Source organism: Mytilus galloprovincialis, chromosome 6 (genome assembly GCF_965363235.1).
Source record: "Mytilus galloprovincialis chromosome 6, xbMytGall1.hap1.1, whole genome shotgun sequence".
Taxonomy (NCBI): domain Eukaryota; kingdom Metazoa; phylum Mollusca; class Bivalvia; order Mytilida; family Mytilidae; genus Mytilus; species Mytilus galloprovincialis.
Window position 1 is genome coordinate 75,571,708 of NC_134843.1, and position 9,356 is coordinate 75,581,063.

Sequence of the window (9,356 nt, forward strand, 5' to 3'; positions counted from 1 at the left end):
TTCACGTGAATTTCAAAATTAAAGAGAATAAAATATCGATCGAAACATATCCTAGCTCTATACCAGTGTTATGTTTACAACTGTCTAATACCAGTACTTTACCTTTCAGGATTTTGAAATGCTTATTTGGGATAGGGCTTCAAACCAGTCGCTATTAACAAAATTTAGAGCTTTGCATTCAATTCAATAGTTGGTCATAAACCATAACACAGCTTTAATTCGAAAATTGTTTTGTATGTGGTTAATGATGTTAACATGCATTTCTGAGAAAAAGCAGTGCCCAAATTTGATAAAATATCTCACAAACTTTCGTTTTGGGGCTATCTTTAGGGCGAGGCGGTTACAATTTCAGGACATGTTAAGGAATTGTTCATGATATCGTAAGAACCTAAAAGTACGCATATTGGGGTGTTAAACTATGAATTTGAGTAAAGATTCATAACTTAAAACCTTGATGTGAAATTAATTGAGAGGAAAGTCCCCTTCCTCTTTATTTACAACTTTCAAAAAGTAAAATCACAAAAATACTGAACTCAGAGGAAAATCGAATTGGAAAGTCCATAATCACACGGCAAAATCAAATGACAAAACACATCAAAAACGAATGGACAAAAACTGTCATATTCCTGACTTGGTACAAGCATTTTCAAATGTAGAAAATGGTGGATAAAACCTGACAGACATAATAAATAAAATAGTCAAAATATGGGTACAGCAGTCATCATCGTGTAACAATTTTAAAAGTAACAATTTAACAGAACACAAAAAAACATCTATCTACAAACACATTCATTGATGCGCATGTCTGACGTTAGAAAATTGTATACGTCACATAAATTTGTCGTTCAATGTATATACACACACTTTAAAATTTTCACATGGGCAATGTTAGCATGCAGGGTTAAAAAATCAAAGTATGTAAGAATTAATTCCAGAAATAGACAGAGATTTAAAATAGTCCAAAAGATATATAGAATTTATAAGAATCCCCAAATTGGTCATTTCACTACGCGATTGAATAATTTTGACGTTTGTGGTTCAATGTATTTTCTAATACATAATAGAAATATATCATAATGACATATAATAGATCAATATTATATTGACGGGATCTTTTAAAGTACAGAGTCACGTTATAAGAACCAAAGAAACACAAAAAGTCGCATATACAAAACACACCAGCAAAAGATGAAAGATAAAACACATTGACAGGATGTTTAAGTACCGAACCACGTTAAACGGATATCACATAAAACAATCCAACAGTAAAAGTAATATTAATAACAGAACAAAGACAAATGCAATTGTGTTAAGACGAAGATCGATTGATAAAGCGTGCCATATTTAGATATAAGAAGATGTATGTAGTATGCGCGTCAATTAGACAACTCTCCCTCCAAGTCACAATTTATAAAAGTAAACCATTTATAGGTCAAAGTACGATCTTCAACACGGAGCTTTGGCTCACACCGAACAGCTAGCTATAAAGGGCCTAAAAAATAACTAGTGTAAATAGTTATCAAAGGTACCAGGATTATAATTTAGTACGCCAGACGCGCGTTTCGTCTACATAAGACTCATCAGTGACGCTCATATCAAAATATTTATAAAGCCAAACAAGTAAAAAGTTGACGAGCATTGCGGATCCAAAATTCCAAAATAGTTGTGCCAAATGCGGCTAAGGTAATCTTTGCCTGGGTTAAGAAAATCCTTAGTTTTTCGAAAAATTCAAAGTTTTGTAAACAGGAAATTTATAAAAATTACCACATTATTGATATTCATGTCAACACCGAAATGTTGAATACTGGGCTGGTGATAACCTCGGGGACAAAACGTCCACCAGCAGTGGCATCGACTCAGTGGTGTAAATAGTTATCAAAGTTTCCGGGTAGCATGCAAACAGGAAAGCCAACATACATGTATTTGTACAACTGTCTTGTTAGAGTCTGCTGACTTTAATATGTGATTTGGTCATTTGTTTTTTTTTTTTTTTTTTTTTTTGTTGTTTGGTTGTAGTCTTCTTTACATAATTATATTCCACATCTCTTTTCTAATTATATGTAAAGATGTTAGGGTTTCAAAATATTACCGGGATAAAATACTTGCCGTAAAATTAAAAATTATAGATAAATATATGTCCCTAAATTGATTGAATATATAAAAGAAGTCCAACGAACGAATGCTTTGTTTGTGTGTTTATATTGATCAGTTATACCCTTGACAACTTTGCAAAGGAAAAACGACGTATATGGCGTAATGAGAGCTGTTCAAAACCCTTCCAGTGAATACTCAGATGAAAAAAAAATCAATTCATAGAGGTGAAATTGTGTCTCGTCTACATGCATGTTATATTTTGGTTAATCATAAATACATGATAGTTTATCATTATACTTGGTGTCATATCTTTTTTACATAAATAGTTTGTATGCTTACCTCTGAAAGTAAATATCCAAAGACTGAAGCAAGATTATTTTCTTTTGAAAACTATTTTTCAACGTCTCCAATGCTGCGTCATTTTATCGTAGAATTGAACATAAATATAAATTAAAGACATCTTTTATGCCTTACAAAACTGCATTTTACAGCAGTCAGCTGTTTTATCGTGTTAAAACGTCAAAAACATGTAATAATAAAAGAAGGATCATCATTTTATCAGATTATTTAGCAATAAAATCAAATTGTTATAGTCACATACTAATTATGTCGCTGCATTTTAATTTTTCTGATGATTTACTTTTCATTGGTTAAAAATATGCCAAGTGGTGTTGCCACTGGCTTTCATATCGTCAAGTATCGATCGATGAATACGTATTAAAATATGTTTTCACAAAAATGTTATACCGCAGTACCACTAGGTCACGATCGCACTACGATCTGTGAAAAAAATGCAAATTTTGATGATCGTAGTACGATCGTGCAGATCGCAGTAAGGTCATGTCACGGTCCTGGTGAGGTCTTCAAGATCGTGAAGATCGTGGCCAACTTTGAACATGTTCAAAACAATCGTGGTGCGATCGTGGCAAAATCAGGTCGTAGTAGAAGCGTAGTGAGAGCGCACTAAGATCGTAGTAAGATCGCAAAGGTCGCTGTACAATCGTAGCGAGAACGTAGCGAAAGCGTGACTCTATTCGAAGAGATTGCACTACGATCTCACAGCGACGTTATCACGACCTCACTACGACCATCACGTTCTCACCGCGACCCAACTACGCTTCCACTACGACTATACCACGCTGTTCAAGACCATAGTACGATTCTAGCACGCTCTTGCCGTCCTCATCACGCTCTTCTTACGACTTGACTACGTTCACACTAATACCACCATTCTTATTGTCATTTTCACATAAAATATATAAAAAAGCTCCCTATAATTTGTTTGTCTAATTGTAATTATCCATTTTCTCTAACGGCTCAACCATGCTTCTTGTTTTTATATAGATTAGACCATTGGTTTTCCCTTTTAAATGGTTTTTACACTAGTATTGTTTTGTGGCCCTTCATAGCGTGCTGCTCTGTGTGAGCCAAGGCTCCGTGTTGAAGGCCGTACCTTGACCTTTAATGGTTTACTTTTATAAATTGTTACTTTGATGGAGAGTTTTATCAGTGGCACTCATACCACATCTTCCTATATCTTTTGACACATCTGTGTCATCTCTGCTATCGTTCACTAAAATATCGTCATTTGAGCTTTATGGACCAGCAATAGGTTGTAATTTAGGTTGGATTGGTCGGTCCGACATCTCTGCTTGATCAGGATTCGTTACTTTGCTACCTCTGCCTCTACATCAACCCCTACCACCACGCCCACGTGTTCTAGTAGATTCTGGTGGCATGACTGTATTGTTTCCGAAAAATATACGTATTAATCAGAAATAAAAGGAATGGTACTGTATTGATATGGAACACGATATTGACGTTATTGCTGAGATCGTAGTAAGATCGCGGTATGAACGTAGTATAATCGTGGTAAGAACGGGCTATAATCGCAGTAAGATCGTGTTGCAATCGGATAACTCGTGGTATGGTCGTAGTGAGAACGTAAAGAGCGTAGAAAAATCTTGATAAGCGTAGTGAGGTCGCAGAATAAGCGTGGTGAGAACGTGGTATAATCGTAGCGAGATCGTTGTAGAAGCGTAATGAGGACGTAGTAGTATCGTGAAAGCAACGAAAATTTACACTTTCATGCCACTCATACTGCGACCTCACCATGATCTAAATTTATTTTACATCGCGGTGAGTGTGGTGCGATCGTGGTCTAGTGGGACTGGGGCTTAAAATACATCGAACTCAATGCAACCAATACAACACCGAATATTGTTATTTCGATTATTTATTTCTGTAAGTATAAGAGTTCAAAGCGAAATTTATAATTAGATAACGATGAAAAAATGTGATCATCAAAAGGACATAATATCAAAAATCAAAACAAAATCAAACTCGTCATCGGTCAATTTACAGCTGCTACTCAGACTTTGTTAAACGTCACCAGTGTATGAGAAAAGGTTGATGGACTAAATTAATGTCAAAGAACGTCTTGTCCTTTTACTAAAAAAACATCATCGGAAGATACCAACTTTGAAGATATAACCTTGGTAATAAATATTCCGTTTTAACTTCACAAATAATACACGATGGTATTGGAGTTTAGATTACAGGTAATATTTATTTGACGTGGCTGGACATTTATACATTCCGTCATTGTCTTATTTTTTTTTTCGTAGATTGTAGTACTTTTGTCGTTTGATTTTGCTAATGTTCTTTGTCTATATGCTATTTGTTTTTTTTCGTTGACACATACATAATTATGAGAAATTGTGGTTTGAGTGATAAAGAGACAACTATTTGTTTTCATAGTGATTATTTTACTATATTCTCTTGCTTGCATTTCCTATCATGATTTTCTTGATAGAGGGTTGCTGCTCACAAGGAAGCTATCAAACCAAGAGTTCCAAATGGTGAAGTTGAAATCATCCCTTCGTAAATTGTACGGACGCCATCACGAGTTGGTTAACCGTTATGGAAAAAACGTTTCACAAATGATATCAGATATGTTTCTTTCGTCGTAACTAAAATCCCTTCTCTTTCATGAATGTCACCTACCGTATTAGACTATTTACCGGATTTGTTATCACTAAAGTTACACGACGGGCGCCACATATGGAGCAGGATCTGCTTACCCATCCGGAGCACCTGAGATCACCCCTATCTTTTACTTCAATACCCCTATTTTTGACATTTTAACCTATAATTTCTGTTTGTTTTGTTCACACATTGTTGTCAATATAATGTAATTGTACGCGACTGTCATAATAGTGAGAAGTTAGATTGCTACAAACCAGAATTAATCGTCCAAAGAAAGTGACAGTATCAAATCGGTTTTTTGACAGTGGTTATCAATTCTATGATGTGTTTTGAGCTTTAGAATTTGCCATTTGAAGACGAACTTTCCACTTTGAGTTGTTTTCAGGATTCGTTTTTTTTGTTATTTTACTTTTTGCCGTGTAGACGTCGTATCTGTATTAACAATGTTGCTTAAAACTTCTACAATTTTGTACGGTTTTTGTTGTTATGGTGATATCCATTGACATGCAGCCCTCGTTAATTTCATTATTGTTGTAAGGAAATAATACATTCAACTATGCAGTTTATCGAAGGTATTCAATGCATACATTACCTGTGCAATATATAGATTATGTGAGAACAATGGAGTGTTGCCTATATTACTATTATTTTTACAAGGCATTTTTATAGCAGCGTATTAAACATAACAATTACTTAAAACGCTTACATGTTAAAAAATATATACAAATTCGTACAAACATGAAACTACAAAGTTAACAATGCGTTTAAAGGCATATAACACCGAATCAACTATAAAACATTAAGACTCTTAAAAATTCACCAAATTGGTTAGTGGTTATAATCCAAGTCTTTTTATAGTATTTGGTAACAAGAACTATCTTTAAAAAAGATATCTGACGTATTTAAATTTGAGTGTATGTTTAAAACTATCATATCGATAACCTTCAGAAGCACACAGATACCATTTAAATAAGTAAACGTTTTCTCTGTTTGTGTTCAGTATTCTCAGTCCTCGTATCTTTCTGTTTACATTCACCATAACCCCTCGGAAAACTCACATGCGTAGGTGCGTTCTAAAAGTCATCTACGTTCGTACAACAAAGTTTACATTAAAAATTATTTAATTGTCTCGAATAAACAGCTGTCACGGATGCAAAGAGCTATTGGAGAAACAATTATTTTAATAAAAATATAAATCTTTGTAAGATCTAGTTCAAATATTTATAGTTTTTCATTTGCTTTCCATCACCATATAATTAACGAGACGTTTTTTCAAACACAACCAAATCACCCATGCATGCGTGTTGTGTTGCCATAGTTAAGCGTCCTTAAGTTCAAAGGGCACAAACCGAAACTATACCGACTACGTCGGAAAAAAACTGTTTATTATAGTTCAGGATAAACATTGAAATACAGTACAAGATAGAAACAATTTGAATTTTAAAAGGCCTGTTAGCTAATGCCCACTCATTACACATTTTTTTCTTGTTACCACTATTTTACTAACAAAAGTATACTTCAAACATTAAAAAAAATACACTTCAAATTGAATTTGATTGAAATCAAACAAGTCAAATGGTTGAGCTCTATGATTTATGATCAAATGATGGAATTCAATAAAGTTTTATGGCTACAATAAAGATGGTTTATGGAAACAAAAAAGATAGAATAAGATCTTTCATGGTTGCCCCAACGATGGTTCGAGGAAAATCAATATAAATCAAAACAATTTTCTGGTTGCTTCAACGGTGTTCTAAGGAAAACGAATCGACAATAAACAAGATCTATTGTTGCTGTAACTATGGTGTAAGGAAAACAATTGTAATCAGACAAATATGGTGGCTACAGCTTTCATAAAAATTTAGGAATAGATCATTTTAGCTGTATAAGAAATAACCTTTCGGAATAGCAGTTCATCGATGCTCTTCAATTTCGTTTTTTTTTGGGGGGGGGGGGGGGCGTTTTTAACTTTTTTTATTCTGAGACAACATATGGTTTCAATGACAAACGAAACATGTATTTTATATTCTAGCTCGGTTAATGTCAACTCTTCTTCTCAAAATGGACGCAATTATGGTCATCCAATCTCTATGATGTTTCTATTAATGACCTGCAATTTTTCAAAAGCCGTTCGGTATTCATTACATTCGCACGAATCATTATTCACTACCCTTTCCACAAACTTCATTCTCCGTACAACTTATGTTTGGAAACCACTATTAGAAACTCTTATTCAGACCAAAAAAAACTAACAGCTATCATTTCTAACATTGCAGTCACGTTTCACTCCAATTCACATTTGTAAAGGAAAAATAGGTCCTTCATTAATCTTTCCTTTGTCAACAAAGGTCTCACATCATCTAGGGCAAATGTTCTTCTATAACAATCGATTTACTCGAAAAATACATTTCTATTTTTAAGATCAGTCTGTATCATTTCATATAACTTTATCAAACCAATAGCAACTACAATTTTCAATTAAAAAAAATGTTGCTCGATCTCAATATTGACAATCTCAAATTGAAAACTACTTGAACGCACTTGTGCTAGTTTCACATTTATATATAATCAGACTAGTCATGTTTTACTGGTGACCTTAACGTTATCGATAACATCAGCGAAATGTGCTATACATGAAGGTCCAAAATATTGTGATCCTCAATTCATCAATTGATACAAAACATCCAAATACTGATGGATTCAGTTGATGATTATACCAAGCAATTGTTTAAAAGCTAGAAATAAGACACGAAAACTCCTTCCGGGTGGATTAAGCATATGAGGTCGTTAAAACAAAATAAGAATCAAAAATTAAACTAGGCTAAGTATGTCACATATCTATCCTTACATGCAAGATTGCCAATGAGACCCGGTTGATAATATAAGGGGTGATTTCAGCTTCCAAATTGATAACTTTCCACTTTTATGTAGCAACATTTCAAGAACGCCTGTATACTGAGTATATATCATCAGTTGAGTCGATATGTCAGGGCTTGGTTTTAACAACAAGACTTTTAATCCAAGATTCCGAAGTGGTTAATTAAAAATCAACCTTTCAAAAATTGACCGCACGCCATCACGAGTCGTTTACTCAGTAACCGTAACGAAATATCTGTTTCCATATGACGACGGATATATCCAAATCGTTGTCACCACAATCCCGTCTTCCTTTTTCCCCGAATGTGACAAACTAAATTAGACTTATTAACGAGTTTGTACTAACATGATCATAACGATAATTGTCACATGCAGATCAAGGTATGCGTACCATTACAGAGCACATGAGATCATTCTCGATTATTGGTGAGTTTCGCGTTGCTCAATAATTAGTTTTTACGTGAGTTTTGTATACTTTTGTTGTTGTTTGTCTTTATGCCTTTTTCTTTTTGCCATGGCATTGTCAGATTATTTTTCGACTTTGGATATCCTTCTGATATTTCACATTTATCGTACGGAATGTATCTCCATATGGTTAAGCGGTCATTTCTTGTCAGGATTTTGCTTTACTTCTGGTCCTTTTTGATTTTTATCAGTTGTACAATGTCTGTATATTGTTTTTGAACATTTTTGAAACGATCATAACTAAAGAGGCTTTAATAATTAAAATGCGAATTGGATGCAATAAAAATAGTTATTAACCAACTAAGTACATTATTGCCAAAAATGACTGGTTATTAAAAATAACATATTTTCTGTAATGGCCCTGTTTTTCTGTAATGACCCTGTTTTTTTCTGTAATGGCCCTGTTTTTCTGTAATGGCCTTGTTTTTCTGTAATGGCCCTGTTTTTTTCTGTAATGGCCCTGTTTTTCTGTAATGGCCCTGTATTAATGCCCGGTTTGTCTGTATAAAGCACAGTTAGGGTTTTTAATAAAGTTAACAAAATTAAGTTGTAAAGAGTATAATACTTTTTTGTATTTTATTCAATTTAGTAACCAGCAACTAACATTAAAGAACCATATATAGGGTTCACTGTTCCTCCTGTTTTTCAACACATAACTTCTGTCAACTTAATATCTTGGATATTTGGTATATTAACACATACACTTTTATTCAGTTGGTTAATAAATGTATTAAGAAATGGGTGTTTTTATAATGTTTCTGTTATATGTCCTCGGTCAGTAATAATGGCCTCGGATGTCTGTAATGACCCTCGGCGTCGCCTCGGGCCATTACAGACTTCCTCGACCATTATAACAGACCTTGGACATATAACAGGGCCATTATAAAAACACCCATTCATTAATACTATACTATCTTTAATATTATAACTAT